The sequence below is a fragment of the Mauremys reevesii genome, linkage group 4, assembly GCF_016161935.1.
Source record: "Mauremys reevesii isolate NIE-2019 linkage group 4, ASM1616193v1, whole genome shotgun sequence".
Classification (NCBI taxonomy): Eukaryota; Metazoa; Chordata; order Testudines; family Geoemydidae; genus Mauremys; species Mauremys reevesii.
In genome coordinates this window covers 129,882,941-129,905,086 of record NC_052626.1, presented here as the reverse complement: position 1 = coordinate 129,905,086, position 22,146 = coordinate 129,882,941, and the positions used below count along the sequence as shown (strand labels likewise).

General features: G+C 51.5%; 1 long non-coding RNA gene across 1 annotated transcript; it reads left to right on the top strand.

The window, feature by feature from the left end:
* The first annotated feature begins 14 nt into the window (after nucleotides 1-14).
* Nucleotides 15-6,760, top strand: LOC120402928. Its single transcript, XR_005597368.1, has 3 exons — nucleotides 15-428; nucleotides 3,261-3,489; nucleotides 6,541-6,760. It is a non-coding gene; the product is annotated as an uncharacterized LOC120402928 (long non-coding RNA).
* The last annotated feature ends 15,386 nt before the right edge of the window (nucleotides 6,761-22,146 follow it).

Below are 22,146 nucleotides of genomic sequence, written 5' to 3'. Positions count from 1 at the left end.
CCTGGGAGGGTTGAGCCCCGGACACCGGAAGGGGCGGGGCTACAGAACAGTGAGCCCGCCCCTCAGAGGGTCAGGCGGTGACCCAGAAGTATAAAAGCCGGCCATCCGAGCTCAGTCAGAGCCCAGCCACCGCCGGGAGCAAACCTGCCCGAGGGAGCTCGTGACTGGGAAGACACTGGGGCCCAGAGCAGTTGCCCAGACTGGCCGGAGCTTCCCCTCACTCGCTACCGGGAGGACCCGCCGGAGCTTCCCCGTGCCACCTACGACGAGGAGCCACCAGAGACTTCCCCTCTCCGCTGTTGTTACCCCGAGGAACCCCCGGAGCAGCACTGGCCGGACTTCCCCGAGGAACTGCCGGATCTACCCCCCACCCGGGCTGCGAGGAGCCCATGCTGTGGGACTTCCCGGGAGTGGACGCCGCGGACCAGGTAGGCCCAGACGGAGAAATTGGAAGTGGCCCGGGGGCAGCTGACCCTAGTCAGGCTGCAGATCAACCCATACCCATGTCAGTGTGTTGCGGTGAGGATCCCCACTGACCGTCAGCCGTGGTAGCCACTGCCTAGGACCCCGGGCCGGGACGCAGTGGAGTGAATGGGCTCAGATCCCCTGCCACCCCACTGATGGGTGGCAGTTTTCCCCCTCACCCCAGTGCTCAGCCCCTGCCCCAAAGGGCCTGAGCCTCCTAGACTGTTTGCTGCCCAGTCCCTGCACCAAAGGGCCTGAGCCTCCTAGACTGTTTGCTGCCCAGTCCCTGCACCAAAGGGCCTGGGCCTGCTGAACTATTTGTACTGTTGCTCAGCCCCTGCAGCAAAGGGTCTGGGCCTTCTTGAACTCTTTGTGTCGCTGCCCCGCCCTGCACCAGAGGGCCTGGGCTTGCTTGAACTCTTTGTGTTGTGGCCCAGCCCCTGCAACAGAGGGTCTGGGCGTCCCCAAACTGTTGCATATTGTTGCTCAGCCTTGCAACAGAAGGCCTGAGCCCTAATTGACTCGTGTATTGTTGCTCAGTGTAACGGGCCGGTGTGGCTCCCCTCCTCCCCTGGGAGGGTTGAGTCCCGGACACCCACGTTTACAGTTGGTACCAGAAGTGGGGAGTCGAACCCTTGCCTCTGTGAGAAGGGGCCGGTAGGTGGGTGGTGATTCACCCCCTTCCTAGCCAGGAACATGGATATGCAACGGCTGTTCCAGCTGCTGGTGGAGAGCCAGGAGCGGCAGCAGGCAGCCCAGCAGCAGCAGCAGCATGCCCAGCTGGAGCACAGCAAGCAGCAGATGCCGCCGCCTCGCTCAGCAACAGCAGCAGCAGCACGCAGCTCAGCTGGAGCAGCAGCAGCAGCTAGTACAGCAGCTGGGGAACCAGCTGCAGCACCTCATGGGCCCCGTCCCCCGCCCCGCTGACTGGCCAGCGGGGGACGGCACTGGGGGGGGCATGTTCGGCTGCCCCCCTGTGCCTGACCAAGATGGGCCCGGACGACGACCCCGAGGCCTTCTTGGTCATGTTTGAGCATGTGGCCCTTGTCGCGGGGTGGGCCCGAGACCAATGGGCCACTCTTTTGGCCCCGTATTTGACTGGGATGGCCCAAGCGGCCTACTGCGGACTGGCGACAGAAGAGGCCAGAGACTACGACCGAGTAAAAGCTGCGGTCCTGGACACTTTGGATGTCAGCCCAGAGACCTTTAGACAGCGGTTCTGGCGCCAGACCTACCCTGCGGGCGCCCGTCCCCGGATGGTGGTCCAGACCTTGAAGTAGGCCTGCCGCCGGTGGCTGCAACCAGAGGTCAGGACGGCGGAGGAGGTCACCGAGCAGGTTGTCTTGGAATAATTTGTCCATACCCTGCCAGCCCGGGGAAGGGCCTGGGTACTCCAACACCGGCCGGCGACCATGGCTGACGCCATCTCGCTGATGGAAGGCTTCCTGGCTGCGGAAGCCTCCATAGGACCCACCTTCCGGCCACCTACCTCCGGGCCCGAATGCCCCATAATGAGAAGAAGGCGACCAACCTGCCCAGCCAGCGAGGTCCAGGCCACGGATCAGAATCCCGGCCGGGGTCCCAGACCCAGCGCTCATACGTGTCTAACAGGCTGGCAACCCCGCCCTTCAATCAGGGGCCCCGAGGTCCCGCCGGAGCCCCCTGAAGTACCCGAGTGGCCCTCCTCGGAGCGGGTGTCCCGAGCTCGGTCCCTGCTTTGGATGCGGGAAGGCGGGGCACCTACAACGGGACTGCCCCGAAATGGACTGTAGCTTTGGGCAGGTCTACGCAGGAGCCGGCCGGACCCGATTACCACAGGTCCCCAAACTCACGGTCCCGGTGATGGTTGGGGACCAAGCCACGCAGGCTTTGATTGACTCTGGGTGCGGCCAGACGTTGGTGCGCCAGGCTCTGGGACCCCCGGTCGACCCCCGTTTGAAGCCGATCCGTCTGCAGTGCATTCATGGAGACGTCCGGCCCTACCTGAGCACTCGAGCCCGACTAACAGTGGGTGGTATCACCCGACAATTAGTAGTCAGGCTGCAGATCAACCCATACCCATGTCAGTGTGTTGCGGTCAGGATCCCCACTGACCGTCAGCCATGGTAGCCGCTGCCTAGGACCCCGGGCCGGGACGCAGTGGAGTGGATGGGCCTGGGTCCCCCCTGCCACCCCACTGATGGGTGGCAGTTTTCCCCCTCACCCCAGTGCTCAGCCCCTGCCCCAAAGGGCCTGAGCCTCCTAGACTGTTTGCTGCTCAGCCCCTGCCCAAAAGGGCCTGAGCCTCCTAGACTGTTTGCTGCCCAGTCCCTGCACCAAAGGGCCTGGGCCTGCTGAACTATTTGTACTGTTGCTCAGCCCCTGCAGCAAAGGGCCTGGGCCTTCTTGAACTCTTTGTGTCGCTGCCCCGCCCCTGCACCAGAGGGCCTGGGCTTGCTTGAACTCTTTGTGTTGTGGCCCAGCCCCTGCAACAGAGGGCCTGGGCTTCCCCAAACTGTTGCATATTGTTGCTCAGCCTTGCAACAGAAGGCCTGAGCCCTAATTGACTCGTGTATTGTTGCTCAGTGTAACAGGCCGGTGTGGCTCCCCTCCTCCCCTGGGAGGGTTGAGCCCCGGACACCCACGTTTACATACTCACATGCAGCCTCCCCGCCCCTTGTACATAACAATCCTCTGTTTCATTTTGATGTATTTTGATGTATTTTAATGCTTTTATTCATTTTATTTATTAAATAACTGTGTTTACAGTAATATAGCAAGATATAAAATATATACACATCTTGTCCTGTACACAGAACACAGACCGCTCCACTGGATCCCACAACCCATACAGGGAGAAAGCCGTAGAAAATGCTGACATCTCCAAAATCATATCAGGGCAAGAAAAGGCACTTGCTGTTTGCAACACTTGTACAGGACAGACACAGGGTGAGGGCTAGACTAAGTGGCCATGGTTAGTCCTGCTCCATCTCTACCGTCTCAGTTTCCATCTACAGCTGTTCACACTCAAAATGCAGGACAGGGGTAAGGTTAGCCCATCACCAAAAGAACCTTAATGTAAAGCAGTGTTCTTTCCTGCGCCTGGTGGGGATCATGCAGACAGACAACACCCCAGGCTGGGCATTGTCCCAGGGCAAAGCAGGCCTGTAGCGTAAGGTGGAGTCGTCCCTGGACGAACAGGGTGAGGCATGGGACAATGCAGCTGAGAGTTGCAGGGCTGGGCACCAGAAGAATCGCCGGGTGGAACTTTGGGGTATGGCAGGGAGGGGTGGAACAAGCCCTGCTCTGGGTCAGTCCCAGTGCCATTGGCCCACTGCCTTTGAAGAGGCCACCGATGAAGGCCATTTGTCCTACTCCCCTGGGTCCCGCAACCCAGCTCTCCCTGGAGAGAAACTTTGCCTTGAAATCTTAAAGCAAGCGACTTTGTTGTTAGGGCTGAAGGGGGTGGTGGCATGGGAGACACTGACCATGTGATGACACCAGTCAGCTCAGAGAGAAATCTGCCCCTTGTGTTCTTTGGGGGATTGTACCTTAAAAAGGGGTCAGCGGGAGGTGGAAGGGCTGAGTGTAAAGGACCAGGAAGGAAGTAGGGTCGTGGGAGAGGGTCAGTGCCAGGACATCCCGTTGCTAATGAGAATCCGCCTTCCAAGTAGCACCGGCCCAGGTCCGTAATCCTTATGCTGGAGAGCACTGTGAAGCGAAGTCTCCCGCTGAGCCACATGGCCCTGCCCAACATAAGGGCTGCAGAGCAGGGCCCTCAGAAGGGTCGTGAGGAGCATGAGGGATGGGACCCCTCGGAACCACAGGCTTCCCCCAAGGCTTTGGGGGCTAAAGGAGTCGGCTTCTGAAGTGGACACTGTGCCCTGTCACCAGGGATTAGAGGGAACGGGCTAGCACTCTGGCTCTGCAGTGCTAACAGCTAATCCAGGGCCTGAAAGGGGTGAGCCGTGGAGTACTAGACCTTAGTTCAGTAGTGTAGCTAGTGGGGTGCAGCCTCAGCACATTTTCAAAAAAGCCATGCCTGAGGCGAGGTTACCATGGCACCAGGGGCAGGGCCCATGCTCCACTCTGAAGCTTGGCCTGCCTGGCTTCCCCCATCTTGCTGCATACCCCGCCTGCACCCATTAGCTGTGTCTCCCAGCAGGAGGGAGACAGCTGATCCCGGGGTGGGGAGGGGAGGGGAGGGGAAGAGAAGAACTGAACTCCAGCAAGCTAGGCTCCTGCAGGCAGGCTTTGCTGGCTTCCACTAGTGTGCTGCATAAACCCTGCTCTCTCCCTGCCTTGCCGATTAGCTGTCTCCCAGCAGGAGGGAGACAAACAGCTAATCAGCTAGGGAATGGGGGGAGAGGGAAAGAACTGAGCTCCAGCAAGCTGGGCTCCTGGGGAGGAGGAGAGGCTGGGGCCTTGGGAAAGAAGGGGGTCAGTCAGGGCATGCCCCTCTAGGGGGCAGGGGCACCTGCCCACAAGCCATCAGCTGTTCAGCCAGGGCAGGGGCAGTAGGATAGCTAGCTAGGGGAGTGCGAGTGCTTGCTGATTAGCTGGTTTTTGGCCACCAGCCAATCAGTGAGGGGAACTGCTCCTGGAGCAAGGGGCTGAGCAGCTGACACACCCCAGCTCCTTCTCCTACCTGCTTCTTGTGGCACTGTGGCAGGTGTGCTTTCTTTGGCTCTGCAGCAGCAGCTCCTAACCTCTTACCCAACTAAAGGCAGCCAGTAGCAGCAGCTGGTAAGTGTATTTCAAAGGGGGTCTTTCTTGTGGTGAGGCTGGCTTGGGGGTGGGGGATTGGAAACCCTCCAGGTGGCTGTGAGAGCCAGCACCTGGCTGCTGGTGGGATGGCTGTCTGCCTTATACTGGGATTGGGAATTAGTGCCCTGACATGCAACTCCTCCTATTGTGCCAGTGTAGATCCTGCTGTTAGTACAGCTATTTGCAGGTGCCCTGTGTTTAGCTGAAACTTTGGACTTAGTTTAGTGGGGATGGACTCAGACTGAGAGCTCAACTGACACTACTATCCTGCTGTGTGGATCCCAGTGTGCTTGTACTGTGAATGTTTGGCATGCACATGTGGCTATATTTATCTCATTGTGCAGATGTGCTTGGTGTGATGATGACATTATGCTAAGATGAATCGTGAAAATAGTGTCCTGGTGTGATGGTGGTCACTCTGTGCTGTTCATGTGAATCTTGCATTTTTGTATGCTGGGTTGGTGTAGCCCTGTTGTTCCCAGGAAATTAGAGCCACAAGGTGGGTCAGGTAATATCTTTTATTGGAGCAACTTTTGTTGGTGAGAGAGAGAGAGAGGGAGAGAGCGAAGCTTTGGAGCTTTCATGGAGTTTTCTTCTTCCTGAAGAAGAGTTCTGTGAAAGCTCAAAAGCTTGTCTCTCTCACCAACAGAAGCTGGTCCAATAAAAGATATTACCTCACCCACCTTGATATATCTTCCCCTCCGCCCCCCGCCATATTACCTCATCCAGCTTTCCAGGAGTGAGTTTTCATCATGACATGGGAAGTGCTCTGACTTGTCCTGACTTCTCTGTATCAGCCCCTCTAACTTGCACTGCAGCCCAGTACTTGGGGGCTGGGTGCCTGCAGTGCTGAGATCTGTGAGATCAGGGACTCTCAGACCCAGCTGGGAGGGGAAGGGCACTCCTTGTTGGCCTCTCTCTCTCTTGCTGCCTCCTTTTTTCCGAGTGCCTCATGATGCATAGAGTCAGCGTGGCTAGGTGCTGCATTGGAGAGCCTCCCAGTGCAGCCCCCAACCCCCTCTGCCCCATGTGAACCCCCAACAGACCCTGCCCACCTCTGTCCGATTGTCTCTCTTATGTGGGGGACTGTGCCCCCACCCCCTGTTCCTGTGTGCTGCCTGCTTCCAGGGGCCACAGATTGCAGAGCAGCCCCCTCAGGAAAGATGAGAGGGGCTGTCCCACCAGGTGCGTGCACAGCCCTCCGGAGCACTGCTTTGTCCCATTATATCCGAATTCCTGTTATATCAGGTCATGTTATATCGAGGTAGAGGTGTAATTTAATATGTCGTGTGGCACCTTTTTTTATGTGTTGGCTCCCCCTGATTTTAGAACCTGGCTATGCCACTGCCTTAGTCAGCCCTGCCGCTGCAGCACACATGGTAGCAGATGAGACAGAATGAGTCCCAGCTCCAGGAGGGTACCACAGCCAGTGCTGCGAAGGGAGCTGCATGGCCTGTACGGCTGGGAGAGGACAAGGGTGGTCATGGGGGAGAAGAGAGCCTGGCAGAGACAAAATACCGCAAATTATGCAAAAACAGGGCTGAGCAAAATTGTCTCCAGTGTCCGTTAGGGTGGATTTCCCTGCACCCAGCCACCCAGAAGCAGGTAAGGGAACAGGGCCCCTGGGTGCCACGCTAGGGGTACATGCAGTGCCCACAGCCATTCCAGGGAGGCAGCTCAGATATGTAACTTACATCCCCACTGGTCAATTTCACCATCGTTCTGCAGGAGGCGCCATTGCTGCAGAAGCCCTGAAGGCTACCTGCATTGAACCGTCCCTCCCAATGAAGGCCAGGGCCTGGAGCCACTCCCTGAATTAAACCCCCTTCTTGTGCAGTGGGTAGGTGAAGGCAGCCAATGCCCTTTCAAGTCTTGGATGGTTTCAGGGCCAGAAAGGGGGAGGGAGAGAGAGGAGGTCGGGGAGAGGTTCCCTCCACCCTGGACTCCTCTCTGCATTTCACCCAAGTTACTAAGCTACAGCCTCCCCGCCTCTGGTGCCAATGCTGAGGAGACTCTTGGGGGTGAATTGGTCTCCTGCACCCTCACTCTCCTTCTCTGTTACCTGCTTCCCACAATAGACAGACACAGTTAAACTCTCCCAGTGTCACAGTTACTGTCACTCACTGCCCCTGCACAGAGGCATTTGTTCCCTGTCTTCCCAACTTACATGGTACCATGGGGATGACTACACCCAAAAGAACCTCTCGATTTGTGCTGTCCTTTCGCCTGTGTTGCCCCCTGAAAGCACAATCACATGCAACCACTAGGAGGCAGATTTTGAAGACAAGAAACCAATATAACTCCATAGTTCTAAGAGGTGAACGCCCCCAACTACAGACAATAGCAGGGGTACGCCAGGGGGTGTGCTATGAGTTACTGCCCCGCAGAAGGGGTGCGGCATATATAGTTTATGGGAATGTGCTTCCCCTTTGATTGTACATTACAAGGCTGCTCCTTATTCCTGTGATTAAGCGGCATTGTGCTTTCAGCTGGGGCTGTTCCAGGATTTGCACCTTCGCATGAGGCACATTGGTGGGGGGTGCGGTCTGGACCGGGCACCTGGAATTCCAGTCTCCACGGCTGGCGAGCTGCCCAGCAGTACGGCTGCAGGCTATGAGTCCTGGGGGGCTCGTGGCATATGCAGATGTGCTCAGCACTGGCCTCCTTCTGCTCCCACTGAGGTCAACAAAACGGCGCCTTCCCTCCCGCTCGCCATGGGAGCAGAGTTAGGCTGACGCTGAGTGCTTTGGACTACCCCATCCAGAGCATCCCCTCCTCGCCAGGCTTTTGGCAGGCAGCAAGCCCCTGGAGCTGGCACGTACAGGAGAGCGGAAGTACAAAAGGTGGCTGGAGAACTCAGCTGGGAGGCAGCCGCCAGAGGAGCCAGATGCCTCCTGTGAGCTCCCAAGCCGGAAGGCTGCTGCTGACCCCGAGGGAGCCGAGGACTGGCCAGGGCCATTTACAGACCCAAGCAGGGAGGAGCTGCAAGCTGTGAAAGTAGAATGAATTATATTGTAAAAATAAGAATGGATTAAAGAAATGTTGTATGTACCTTTAAGCAGAAATAAGAAATGTTGAAATATAGGTGCCAGGAAAAGAAACATTAGGCATAAACAATGGTGCTAATGGCGAAACATTAACAGAAGATCAGGAGTTGCAGCGCTGGATGTGCCTTGCAGGTGTGGACGGTTACTAATTGCAGCGCTGGAAAGCCTCTACCAGCGCTGCAACTTGCAAGTGTAGCCAAGCCCATAGTTAATAAGAAAATAAGATCTGCATGCCTAGCCCAGGTAAACTTATCTGATTCTGCTTCCTTTGTTATCTTGTTACGTTCTCACCCTTTTATCTGTATAAATAAGATAGTTTGTGTCTTGCATGGGGCTCACATTATCTGGGTGCTATTAGTAGAGCGCTGTGCTAATAAAACAGAGTGGTCTGACAAACTGTGAGTCCTGAGTCTAACTTTGACAATTTGGAGGTTCCACCGAGATGGCAACAGTCTTCACTGGGGCTGTGTGATTCCTGACTGTTTTTTGTAGGACGACCGTGGCAGCTGGCACCTGGGCATTTGGCCCGAGCGGTCCTCCACCAGAACGGAAAGGCGCACAACCACAGTGAAGTCTACGCCATTGAACCTGTTGGTTCCCTCTCTGTTCTGGTAGGGATCCTGGGATCTGACATCAGGAATCTGGTCAGGTAATTATTTCTGTGTTTTGTGCGGACTGAGGACTGTCCTGTCTCTGTGTCTATCCATCCTCCTGTGGAGTGTTTGAGTCTGGGTGCCATCTCTGTCCAAGGATCGGCCAACCAAGGGGTTCCTGTCCCTGCGGTCTGAGTGGAATCTGCACAATCGCAGCTGCACCGCACTTTGGGTAAAACCCCTGGTGTGAAAGCAAGGGCGATTGAGACAGTAGCCTGTGGGCTCCTTTTGTATGTTGCACCGGGCATCGCTCTAAAGAACCCGAATTTCCTTCTTGTGTGATTGGTGTGTGAAGTCCTCCCGTATGGGTAACCAGACGTCTAAGTCGGGACAGTTCCCTAAACGAACGCTGGCTCATTTTATATATTTAGGATGGGTCCGGACTCCTGTAAATTTCTGGAAAAATGGTCTAGGCTAACTCAGGGGGATTCCAAAACTCAGTGGCCACTGTTAAAATCTTGGAACAAAGACCGAGTGGACGTCTTAAAGAACAAACTCGGCCAACCGAAGACTAAATTGGCTAAAGAAGAGGTTAATTGTTTCATTCAGTGGTGAGAAGAGGCAAATCGTAGCTGGACAAAATCAAAACTCACCTCTCTCAAATATTCAAATAATAAGTTAAAATCTTTATTAAAAGCCTCCTCTCCCACCACCAGACTGAGCGCTCCCCTTTACCCCGTTCTCAAAAAACCTCCACCCCAGATCGATCCAACCCCTTTAATACTCCCGTCTCATTGTAAAAAGGACAAAAAGCTCCTTGTTCTGTTCACCTTTGTTGTCTGCTTCAAAAACTGATTCTTTAGTGTTCCACTACCAATTCAGCAAAGAGGGTGAGCTCCTCAACTAGCCCCCACCCTTCCTGGTCCCTTTCCTTAAACATTTCTTTCAAAATTGTGAAGTGGCCACAATATCACTCACAAATGGTTCATTGGGAAAAAAAAGCAGGAGCGGGCCCAGAAAAGCAGGCAAGCAACAGATAAAGAAACTGAAAAACAGGTTGGAAGCCCTAAGGGCATAGTGTTGGCAGTAAGAAAAGCAGTAAGTGCAGGCATGAACCCCTGGAACAATACTTAAAATGGTGAAATCTGAGGTGATAAAGGTGTCATTTTGGGAGATCCAGTGATTTAAGGAAAGAGAGTGAAAAGTTAACTCTACAGAGGCTGGAGAGAATTAAGCAATTAAACCTTGTGAAAATGTTAAAAAGGACCATGTTAAAGAGAGAGAATTCTTGGTTTCTTTGCAGCCATTCTGAAGGGAAAATGGGCCCTTTTCCAGAAGAATGCCTGTAAATAATCCAAATATATATATACAGCTATGTAAAAACGAAGCAGTGTAAAGGAATGTTAAGGACAAGAAAATGTGTATGTATCTATTTGTCTGTGAAAATATGTAATGTTCTAAGAATCTAAACCAGCACATCTGGTTTGTAAAACTCCTGTTTTGTAGGTGTAAGATAAATTGGTTTTGTTTTTGTTTTTAATGACACTAAAAATTCATTTGACTCTTTTAATTTAAAGTTTCAAAACAGATAAACCTTTTTGCAAGACACAGGTAATTAGTGGTGTTTGGCTTTGGGATTTAGCATTTAACCCTTAAGGGGTAACTTGATTCTTTATAAAATTTAAAATGTTTTTAAATAAAGACCAAGTCATGGCTGCAATAGGGCAGTCAAAATCAGGAGAATAGGGAGAGATTCTGGAGTCTTTTTGTTTGTTTGGATGGGTTTTTTTTTGTAACAATAACAGATAAGAGCTGTAGTGAAAGAATAAGAAATTAACAGTGACCCTCTGAAGCAACAGCAGAGGTGAGGTGCACAAAACAAAAAGAAGCAACGTTAAAAACACTGAGCTTTAAAATGGCTCTGTGTAATCAGACTGTCACTTTGATAAGGGTACATGAAAACTCTGTAAAAACAAAAGAAACAGTTACACCTTATGTAAAAATTGATATGGCTAATGTTTAAAAAAAAAGAGTTGTAGTATAGAAGGAATGCGCTTTTTTCCTAGGACATATGCAGTGTATATTGTAGAAAGGGGTAAAAGAAATGCAAATGAAACGTGCTGCTGAATTAAAATCCTGTTAGGGCTCCAAAAAGAGCCGCAATAGATTGTGTTTTCTTTTTCAGATCTCTGTGTGTTTTGCAAGCAGGAGCTGAAAGTGGAAAGAAATCAAAATTCTGGTGGAAGTTGATTGTGTCCCTTTTAAGACAAACTCGCTAAGCCCTGCTGATGGCTTTGAATCCAAAAGCCAAGCCTGTGTTGATGCAAATGACCTAACTGATAAAGTAAGGTGAAAACTGCCAGCACAAAAGAAATTGCCTAAATAAAAGACATGGTATAACAAGATATCTTTAATAGATATGACGCTAATGTTATTGTTAATATTAACATTGAAATAAATGTAATGTTAGTAAGCACCCCTGTAACAACGTATAGTGTGTATGATTTTTGGAAAAATCCTTTAAGGTAATATGGTAATGATGCTTCTCAGCTATTACCTGTGAATAAACTTAAAGCTTAACACAGCAGGAAAAAACATTACAAACTTGGTCTGCTATATAAGAAGAAAAACTTGAGGTACACCACCTCATGGATTTAATAACTAAACAATGGAATAATTTCCCCATAACCCTTAAAAAGTAGAAGCCATTAAAACCTGGCCTGCCTATAGAACAAAAACACACAGGAAAATATGGGGGTAATTCCTTTGTTTTGTCTGCAATCAGCAAGGGTATTTATAAAAGAAAGGAATCTTTTAAGCGATAATCAATGCCAGCCTGAAAGGGGTAGAAAAATGTTATTTTTGTCTTTCAGAAAATCAGAAAAAGCCAATACCAGCTACAGAACAACCTATTACAAAAACAAATAAAAGTTAAAAAAACATACTGCAATAGCTATGGAATGTACTGAAATGCAGATATTTAGAACATAAGATGTTTTGGGTAATATCAGAGAATATTAAGGTTTTGATACATCTGTTAAAGCAAAGAAAAAGATAGGTATTAAACAATTATCAATATAACTGGATGCAGTATGTCTCCAGTATGGTAAAACAAAACTTGTTAAGTGAAGAAATTGTTGTTAAAATCGCACACCAACAGGCTCTGGAAGCAAAGATATGGAAAGTTAGCCCACTCCACCAATTGCACCTGGGATCCTTCTGGCTACCCCAGATCTCAAGCCAGTGGGCTGGGGAGGAAGGGAAACTATTGGACACTAGAGGTTGTACCAAGTGGACTCCTCAAAAGTGAGTATGCTTATCCATGCCTGTTGCTCCAAAGCCCTGTAGTAAAGACATCTCACTAGGATCCTGTATGTGGGATAAAATTAATAATTAGACCAAAGTATTGTATAACGGGCAATGTGTGTGTTAATTCTTGGAAAGAAGTTTTTTAAAAGGATAAAAGTGTTAGCAACCCACCAGTAGACAAATGTACATGTAATGTAAGTACTGTGTTTACCAATAATCACATTTACTATTTGCCACAACCAAAAAGTCTCAGCTTACTGTGCGCACTGATTTTGCTGAGTTCTCTATCAATCTTGGCATTGAATGGCAAACAGTTACCGATCATCTGTTTAAAAAAGGTAAAAGGGGAACATAGTTCCTAAAAACAAACAAACAAACAAAACAATGTGGGAAACAGAACCATTCATATTATACACGCAAATGGGGACATGTTAAGAACTGCCACTGCAGAAAAGCATAACAGCTTACCATTGGTATAACATATTTTCTGGATGGTCTCCCACAACTACTGGCATACTAATGTTACTATCCCTAATTGTTTTTGGTTTTAAATTGTATGTGTTTAATTAAAATGTTTAAAATGTGCTGGTGGATAAAACAAAGCTAAAGCCACAGGCCCAAATCACCTCCCACTATTTTCTATTACGTGGATTAAATAAGAAGTGACACTGGCGATTAATAATCTTAGTGTCAAAAGGGGGATATGTAGGAGCAGGATTTTATAATGTCCCATAAGAATTAAAGTATAATTTGATTTCATCCTGCTAGCCATCCTCTTTAAATAGCAGAAAGAAATGACGCTCTGGGACTATAAGATTCTGTTTTCCCATATGCATTACAAATTGGGCCCTCTCTAACTCTTTGTTTTAAGATTTAGGTAGTAAGAGACAGGATTCTCTATTGTGTCTGTTTAAGTAAATTAGAGAAACATTGAAGGCCTTGGTCTCAATGTAAATTGTCTTGGTTATTAACTGTAAAACTTAGCAAGGTTTAATGTGCAATGCCTTTTTGTTGGATATAAAATACTACTGTTTGTATTCTCAGTCTGTTTGTGTGAATGAGGAATGTCTGCATGAGGAAAAGATAAGGTCTGAAGGCCATGGTTATAGCCAGAGTCAAGGAAGAAGTAGTAAAGAGACTTAAAGAACATCAGAGAATCATCAGGCACTGCTTACTAGCCAGATAGCTGTTAAACTGTCTGGCATTGCAGAGTGGATACATGCTTCGCAGTGTAAGAATGCACCACCCCCAGTGAACCAATCATCACCTCGCGACCACGCAGAGTCAATTTTGACTCCAGAAGAAGATGTAGAGGAACAGCCTGCAATACCTTAGGGCTTGGCTACACTTACAAGTTGCAGCGCTGGTGGAGGCTTTCCAGCGCTGCAATTACACCCCGTCCACACTTGCAGGGCACAACCAGCGCTGCAACTCCCTGGTTGCAGCGCTGGCTGAAAACCCATCCCGGCAGGGGTATAAGGAGTGCAGCGCTGGTGGATCCAGCGCTGCTCAGCAGGTGTGGACACTCACCAGCGCTTTACCTGTCCTCCAGGGAATAAGGAGCTATCCCAGAATTCCTGTTCAGCCACTCTGCTCATCAGTTTGCACTCTACTGCTCTTGCCTCAGGTGACCAGCCCTTTAAATGCCCCGGGAATTTTAAAAATCTCCTTCCTGTTTGCTGCAGCCAGGTGTGGAGTGCAATCAGTTAATCTTTCCAGGTGACCATGCCTCCACGTGGCAAACGAGCCCCAGCATGGAGCAATGGCGAGCTGTTGGACCTCATCAGTGCTTGGGGGGAGGAATCAGTGCAGGCACAGCTGCGCTCCGGTCAGAGGGAATTACGATATCTTTGAGCAGATATCAAGGTCCTTGCTGGATAGGGGCCATGATCGGGACGCACTGCAATGCAGGGTGAAAGTTAAGGAGCTGCGGAGTGCCTATTACAAAGCCCGCGAGTGTAATCGCCGATCCGGATCTGCCCCCACGACCTGCCGCTTACAGGGAGATGGACGAGATACTTGGGGGTGACCCCACTGCCAATCCCAGGATAACGATGGACACTTCTGCGCCGGCTGGGGGACAGGAGGAGGAGGCGGCGGCGGCGGCGGCGGAGGAGGAGGCGGGGGGGGGAGGAAACCACGAGTGAAGCTACTGGGATGGGGGAAGACACCCCAGAGTGGGCATGCAGCCAGGATCTCTTCTCAAGCCAGGAGGAAAGTACCCAATCGCAGCAGCCAGCAGTTGCAGAAGGACAAGCAGAGGAGCGGGTTAACGGTAAGCGGCTTTATTTTCTGGGTGGAAATGTTTCTGGAGAGGAAGGGGGTTATGGCTGCATGCATGCCAGCCTCTAGATGTGGAATAGCCCGTTGATGTGGTCTATCACGTCGCGTAATCTGCTTCAGTTATCTCAGCAAAAGTTTCAGCCAGAGCGTGGGCAATATGCCTGCGCAGGTTTATAGGGAGAGCCACTGTGTTTCTTGTCCCAGTCACGCTGACGCCCCCGCGCCACTGTTCCGCGACTGGGGATCATTTCTGAACACAGGGAAGCCGTAGGGTCCCGGGCGGAATCCACATTGCTGTAAAGAGCCTCCCGCTGTCCCCTAGTGACTCGCAGCAGGGAGATATCTTGCAGGATTAACTCCTGTGAAAAATGTTGGGAGACTCTTTAGTGAAGAGATAGGTAGATAGTGAAGATCACCCTGCAGCTGCATCTTCACTCAACCCTCTATCACTCCAGATTACCCAAGCAACCAGCCCTCTATCAATCAAGCCCCACTTCTCCTTCTATAAGCACCCCTCACTCACCATTTCGTGGCTTCTGTCGTGTTATGCGTGTGGGAAAAGAATGTTAAAGTGCAAACTCCCTCAGTGTAACAATTCATGTCTGGAGACAGTGGATACAATGCTGCCCCTGTTAAATGTTTCATTTCTACAGTGACCTTGACTCCTGGAGTGGGCAGATGTTCCACAGCACAGAGGCTACAAAATTTGAGAAGAAATCCCCGAAAGAGCAAAGAGGAGATGCTGAAGACTGTTCTTCAGCACTCTGCTGCAGAGAGAAAGGAACTGAAGGAGTGGCGAGAGAAGGAAAGCATGATCCGCCAGAGACATTGGCATAGAAACGCTGTGGCAAAGAAGAAAAGCACAAACCAGCTGCTAGAGATCCTGTCGAGCCAAGCGGACTGTCTCAAGGCAATCTTAGCCATGCAGGCAGAGCAGTCCCGTGCTGCCCCACAGCCCCCCCCGTCCCAAAGCTGTTTTCCTTGTGCCCCAATGTCAGCTCAAACCGCCTTTCCCCAGCATTCAGTTTCTTACCACCACCAGCTGCCTCCAACACCTGTTCTTTCACCAACCAGCCCTGATACCTACCACCCTTACCCTCTGCACTCAACCCCCACAACCATGCAGTATATGCACCCTGAAGTGCAGGAATCGTTAAACAGCACTCCAGACAGGACATATGCAAACTTGTGACTGTACAGTTCACCAACCCACACCCCTTCCCTCTTGTGTTCATGAAATGTTGTGTGTCTGTCTGTCTGTCAAGGAATTTTTTTTCTTTACAATAAAACAATTCTTGGCTTTGAAAACAGTCTTTATTATAGCAGATAGTGAAAGATACCTTAGCCCAGTAAAGAAAGAGGCACTGCAAATCATTTTAGGGATAATAGAATAACAGTGTAAACAGTGCAATTCACTCCCATGCAAGTCAGCAAACATTACTGTTGGCTTTCAGCCTCAAATTCTTCCCTCAAGGCATCCCTAATCCTTGAAGCCCTGTGCTGGGCCTCTATTAGCCCTGCTCTCTGGCTGTGCATATTCAGCCTCCAGGACTTGAACCTCGGTGGTCCATGCCTCACTGAATGTTTCACCCTTCCTTCACAAATATTATGGAGGGTACAGCAAGCGGATATAACCGCTGGGATGCTGCTTTCCCAAGTCTAGCTTCCCATACAAGCAACGCCAGCGTGCCTTTAAACGCCAAAAGCACACTCCACAGTCATTCGGCACCGCTCAGCCTGTAGTTGAACCGGTCCTTGCTCCTGTCAAGCTTCCCTGTATAGGGTTTCATGAGCCAAGGCAGTAACGGGTAAGCTGGGTCTCCAAGGATCACAATGGGCATGTCGACGTCCCCTACTGTGATCTTCCTGGCTGGGAAAAAAGTCCCTGCCTGCATCTTCCTGAACAGGCCACTGTTCCGAAAGATGCGTGCATCATGCACCTTTCCAGGCCAGCCTGTGTAAATGTCAATGAAACGCCCGCGGTGATCCATAAGCGCCTGGAGAACCATAGAGAAATACCTTTCGATTAACGTACTCTGATGCCAGGTGGGGGGCCAGAATAGGAATATGCATCCCATCTATTGCCCTCCACAGTTAGGGAAACCCATTTGTGCAAAGCCATCCACCATGTCCTGCACGCTCCCAGAGTCACGGTCTTTCTTAGCAGGATGCGATTAATTGCCTTGCAAACTTGCATCAAAACAATTCCAACGGTCGACTTTCCCACTCCAAACTGGTTCCCGACCGACCGGTAGCTGTCTGGATTTGCCAGCTTCCAGATTGCAATAGCCACCCGCTTTTCCACCATCAGGGCAGCTCTCAATCTTGTGTCCTTGCGCCGCAGAGTGGGGCGAGCTCAGCACACAGTCCCATGAAAGTGGCTTTTCTCATACGAAAGTTCTGCAGCCACTGCTCGTCATCCCAGACTTCCATGACGATGTGATCCCACCACTCAGTGCTTGTTTCCGAGCCCAAAAGCGGCGTTCAACGGTGCTGAGCATTTCTGTGAATGCCACAAGCACTTTGGTGTCACACGTGGCAGGAGAATCGATATCGATATCATCGTCAGACTCCTCGCTGTCACTTTGGAGCTGAAGGAATAGCTCGACTGCCAAACGTGTTGTGCTGGCGACACTCATCAGCACAGTCCTCAGCAGCTCGGGCTCCATTTCCCACAGAGTAAAACAGAAAGACACTCACAATGGCGCCAAACGTTGCCGGAAAGACAGAATGCTGGGATGTGAAGCGATGCACCACGGGGCGTTGGAACAGGAAGCGGAATGACCCACACACTTCCTTCCCCTTCCCACAATACTCAGCGCCAAAACGGCGCCAAAACGGGACGAGGTGTTCTGTGGGATAGCTGCCCACAATGCACCTCTCAATACAGCGCTGGTAGCTGTCAGTGTGGCCACACTCCAGCGCTGGCCCCTACACAGCTGCATGACCAGCGCTGTAACTCCCAGCGCTGCAACTTGTAAGTGTAGCCATACCCTTACAATCTACGCTCTCATAAGGGTTGCCAGAAGCAGACGACGACCTAAAGCAAGGCCCAAGATGAAGCAGTAGTGAGCCTAGCGCCTGCTGCCTGGTGGACGTAAAACCGTGACTGCGGTTCCCTCAGTTGAGGTTATCAGAACCAGAAGGGCCCTGCCTCCAACATGCGCCTTTGGTGGCGCCTGTTCCTCAGCTGCTGGTGTCTTAAGGTCTGGGGAATCCACAATGACAATTCTTTTATCTAGCAGCAAGTGTGGATAGCTCACACCCTTAATATTTCTAAATGCTGGGTCTGCAGCCACATCCCAGTCCACTCTCAGTCTGGTGTTCCTGCCCTGGCTATCCTACTCAATTCCCCAGACCTCACTGGAGGACCTCGTCCGTTTAACACAATATGGAACAGCAATTACACCTGGGAAGAGACTATTGGCAGTTCCTTTATCCCACTTGGGGGGGTAATACACCAGGCAAAAAGGCTCCTGAGGTTACAAGCAGTAGTTAAAATAATGGCAAATAAAACTGGAGAAAGTTTAAGAGCCCTGGCCAAAGAAACTGGGGCGATCCGACAGGTGGCCCTCCAAAACCGTCAGGCATTGTACATAGTGCTGGCGGCCAAAGGAGGGACCCGTGCTCTCATTGGAAAACAATGTTGTGTGTTTATACCTGACGATACCAATGAGGTAATTGATCACGCTAGCCACTTAAAACAAGTTGCATATCTTCCCCATGAAGAGCCAAGTTCTTTATGGAAATGGCTAAGTAACCTGTTCAATTTCTCTGGTATAGGAAACTGGTTGCTTCAGGGAGCCCTGACTATCTTGTTTGGAATCCTAATAATTTTTGTATGTTTTCAGTTAGTCTCCTGTTGTACCCAAAATCGTATATGGCATGCCACCCAGGTGACTGCCCCCAAACAGAGTGCTAATATGATGATTTTGAATATTGCTGATGAACAAACAGATAAAGAATGGTTAATATGTGGAACCCAGTAAAACGTTGGTCATGGCGTGAGCTTGACCAAAGGAGGGATTGTGAAAGTAGAATGAATTATATTGTAAAAATAAGAATGGATTAAAGAAATGTTGTATGTACCTTTAAGCAGAAATAAGAAATGTTGAAATACAGGTGCCAGGAAAAGAAACATTAGGCATAAACAATGGTGCTAATGGCGAAACATTAACAGAAGATAGGTAATAGTTAGTAAGAAAATAAGATATGCATGTAACTGCTTGTTACCACTTATAACCACTTAAAATCTACCTTCTCTTAGATAAGACACTTTTCTTGTTTATGCTATAAGCCAGTTTGTGCAATTAATATATCTGGGTAGGGGCAGGGAGCTGTGCACATCTCTCTCCACATGGAGGGGAGGGCGACTTTCATAAAACCTTTGGATCTGCACCCCTTAAAGGGAGAAGGCATCTGGGTGCTGTAATAAGCCCTAAAGCTGGTCTCTGTCTGTGCAGCTGGGTGTGGCCCTGCCTGTGTGCTTGTCTGGGAGAGATTTGTGAGCCTGACCCAGGAAGATCAGATAATAGGGAGCAGGGGCGGCTCTACGTTTTTGGCCGCCCCAAGCAGTCATGCGCGGGAGGCGCCCCTGAGCCGCGGGAGCAGCGGATCTCCCGGGGGCATGACTGCAGAGGGACCGCTGGTCCCGCGTGGCTCGGCTGGACCTCCCGCGGCTGCGGACGGTTCGCGGATCCGACGGCTCCGCTTGAGCTGCCGCAGTCATGCCTGCGGGAGGTCCAGTCGAGCCGCGGGACGAGCGCCCCCTCCGCAGTCATGCCTGCGGCAGGTCCAGTCGAGCCGCGGGACGAGCGCCCCCTCCGCAGTCATGCCTGCGGCAGGTCCAGTCGTCCCGGGGCTCCGGTGGACCTCCCGCAAGGCATGACTGCGGCAGGTCCGCCGGCCCAGCCTGCCGCCCCCCCCGGCCGCAGGGGACGCCCCCTAGATTTCGCCGCCCTAGGCACCAGCTTGTTTTGCTGGTGCCTAGAGCCACCCCTGATAGGGAGCCTAGGTTGGCAGAAAATGGGGGAACTCAGTCATTTTCCAGCACATCAGGTGACTCCCCAAAGGGTGCAGCTTGTTACAGTGGTGACCTTGGGCTGTGGGGCCTCAACCCAGAGCACCCTGGGGATACCACGTCCCTGGGCACCATGGGCCAGGATCCCAGCCTCGGGTTAGGGGTGGCTATCTGGGCTCAGGAGCAGTGTCAGAGGGGCTCAGCACACCAGCCAGTCACCCCAAGGGCTGCAGTGCTGGCGCTGCAGTAGCCAGGGAGAATCAGGAGGGGGAGCTGGAGCCATCGCAGGAATTTCCTTTGATTTCTGACCCCGAATCAGCTGGATCTACTCACAACTTATTTGTGATCCGAGGAGAAAAAACTGTGCCTGCCAAATCCTGACTGGCCCTGTGTGCCCTCTTTGTACTTGCCTTCAGCCACTGATGCCCTGGCAGCATCCACCAGTATTCAGCCGTTAACCTGTGCAGCAGCTGTGCAAGAAACAAGGCTGGGGAATTCCTCCCAGTACTGGAAGACCAGGAAGGTTCCCGGGTCAGTCCCCTTGCAACTAATCCTGCTGGGGGACTGCCAGATTCCCAAGGTTAACCCTTCGGGAGCTGCAGATCTCAAGCGCTCCATCCTCCTCCTAAATGCTCACAAGGTTCGCAATCCGGACTGAGCCAGGGTTCATTTCAAGGAAGGGCTAGAAAGTCTCCCTCTCCCTTCCAATGCAGAAGAGAGGAATGTGGGGCTGGAGCTACAGGAGATCCCAGACTTAAAGGACCAGCCTGCAATCAGCACAGCTTGGAATGCACCTACACACAACCCATAACCCTGCAAACTGTGTCAGTAGGGTTTTATGCGGGTAGAAAGGCATTCCTACCCCACTCCAATGTTTTCTCTATCCTCCAGCTGATGACAAATGGGTAGATATCTACATCTGTCTCCTGTCTATCCTTCTCTTTCCTTACTTCTGCAATCTCTCCTACATTCGCCTTCCCTTTCTCTTCCATCCCCACTCCTTCCCTGCCAGTGACTGCAGGCTCACATCCCCATCCCAGTGATCCAGCCCATCCTCTACACTGGAGCTAATGCTCATCAACAGCAAATCCCAATCTATGCCGGTGAGCAGAGAGGCCGTCCAGGAGACTCTGCTTCCCGCAGCTATCACCACTACCCACCTCCCCCTTTGTTCTGATAGGTCTCTCCCCTGGATTTTTTGCTCCGTGTGGGTGCTTTGCTTCTGGATGGCCTATCATCGGTCTCATTCATGTGGGGCACAAACACTGATCTCACCTGGGGCAGGGGCTAGTCGGATCTGCTGCCCCAGCTAATCTGGCCCACTAGAGTCACTCTAGAGTCCATGGCATGACTACCTGGCTCAGGCATCAAACTCAGCAGGTACCATTCTCACCTGGCAGAGGCATTGGTCTTGTCAAGTGTGGACCTGAAGGACACCAAGCACTCGCATCGCATGAACACCTGGCTAGGACCAGGCCCCAGCCTCACCCTCTAATGTTCTAGATCCCATCCCACCAGCCATGCTGGCTGGGCATGATACTTACCAGCTCCTGCAGCTTATCCAGGTGCTTTTTGGTGATGATATTCTCACAGTAGCCTTTCTGCTCCGTTTCACAGGTGCTGCAGGCGGCGAGGAGGAAGAAAGTCAGCAGGGTGCAGGAGACTGGGCATGCCTGAGGAAGGGAGAAGTTGTCAGGAACATCTGCCATCAGAGAATCCATGTCCCTGGGCTCCCTGCTGCCCCTATGGCTAGCAGGCTCCAGGGCAGTATCCCAGCGCTGTTTCCTGTGGCTATCCCCTTGCCTTCGAAAGCTTATGCTCAAATAAATTTGTTAGTCTCTAAGGTGCCACAAGTACTCCTGTTCTTTTTGCAGATACAGACTAACACAACTGCTACTCTGAAGCCACTGCTGTGGAGCTCTTTGTGCCAGTCAGTGGACGTAGAACGATGCTGCCAGCCCCCATGGAGAGCCCTATGGATTCCCGATCTATGGCACGTCCCAAGGAACTGCCTGGTTTGTCTGTCTCTCTGCCATACAAATCTTTCTCTCCCTCTGGAGTTAGCACCATTAGCAATGCAGAGATGGCTAAGAGACATGGGCGCTGAGGGCACGGCATGGTAGGCGGGCATTGTGTGGCACTCCACCGGAAGGGTAAAAGCTGTACTGATCTGCCTGAGTTGCTGTGCCAGTAGCTCGGGCCATGAATCCTTTTTAGTGGGCACCCAAGCGTTCAGTCTGTGAACACTTTTCTCCCCTCCCCGCTCTCTCCCCCTCCAGGTCTGCTGTTATTAGAGGAGCAGGTCAGCTGAGCCGCCCCTGCTGGGAATTCCCCAGCCCTGGTCTCCTGGGACCAGCTGAGCTGCTCTCTCAGAGCCAGGCTGCTGACAGACGCAAGTGTGTACAACCCCTCCGTGCAGAGCAGGAAACCGCGGCTGCTGCCACCTGTGCCTCCACCAGTCGCTATCTTGTCCTGTCTCCACCGCCCCATCACTTATCCATCACTTCCCACTCTCTCCATTGCTCTTTGCATCCTCGGGCTCCTTTTCTCACCCCCCTCTCATGCTCCACCTCCCAACGATTGCACCCCTTCTTCCTCCCTCCTCCAACCCCTCTTCTGCACCCCCTTTTCTCATCTCCTCCAGCTCTCACTCGTCCCTGCAGTCTCTCCCTTCCCTTTCTCC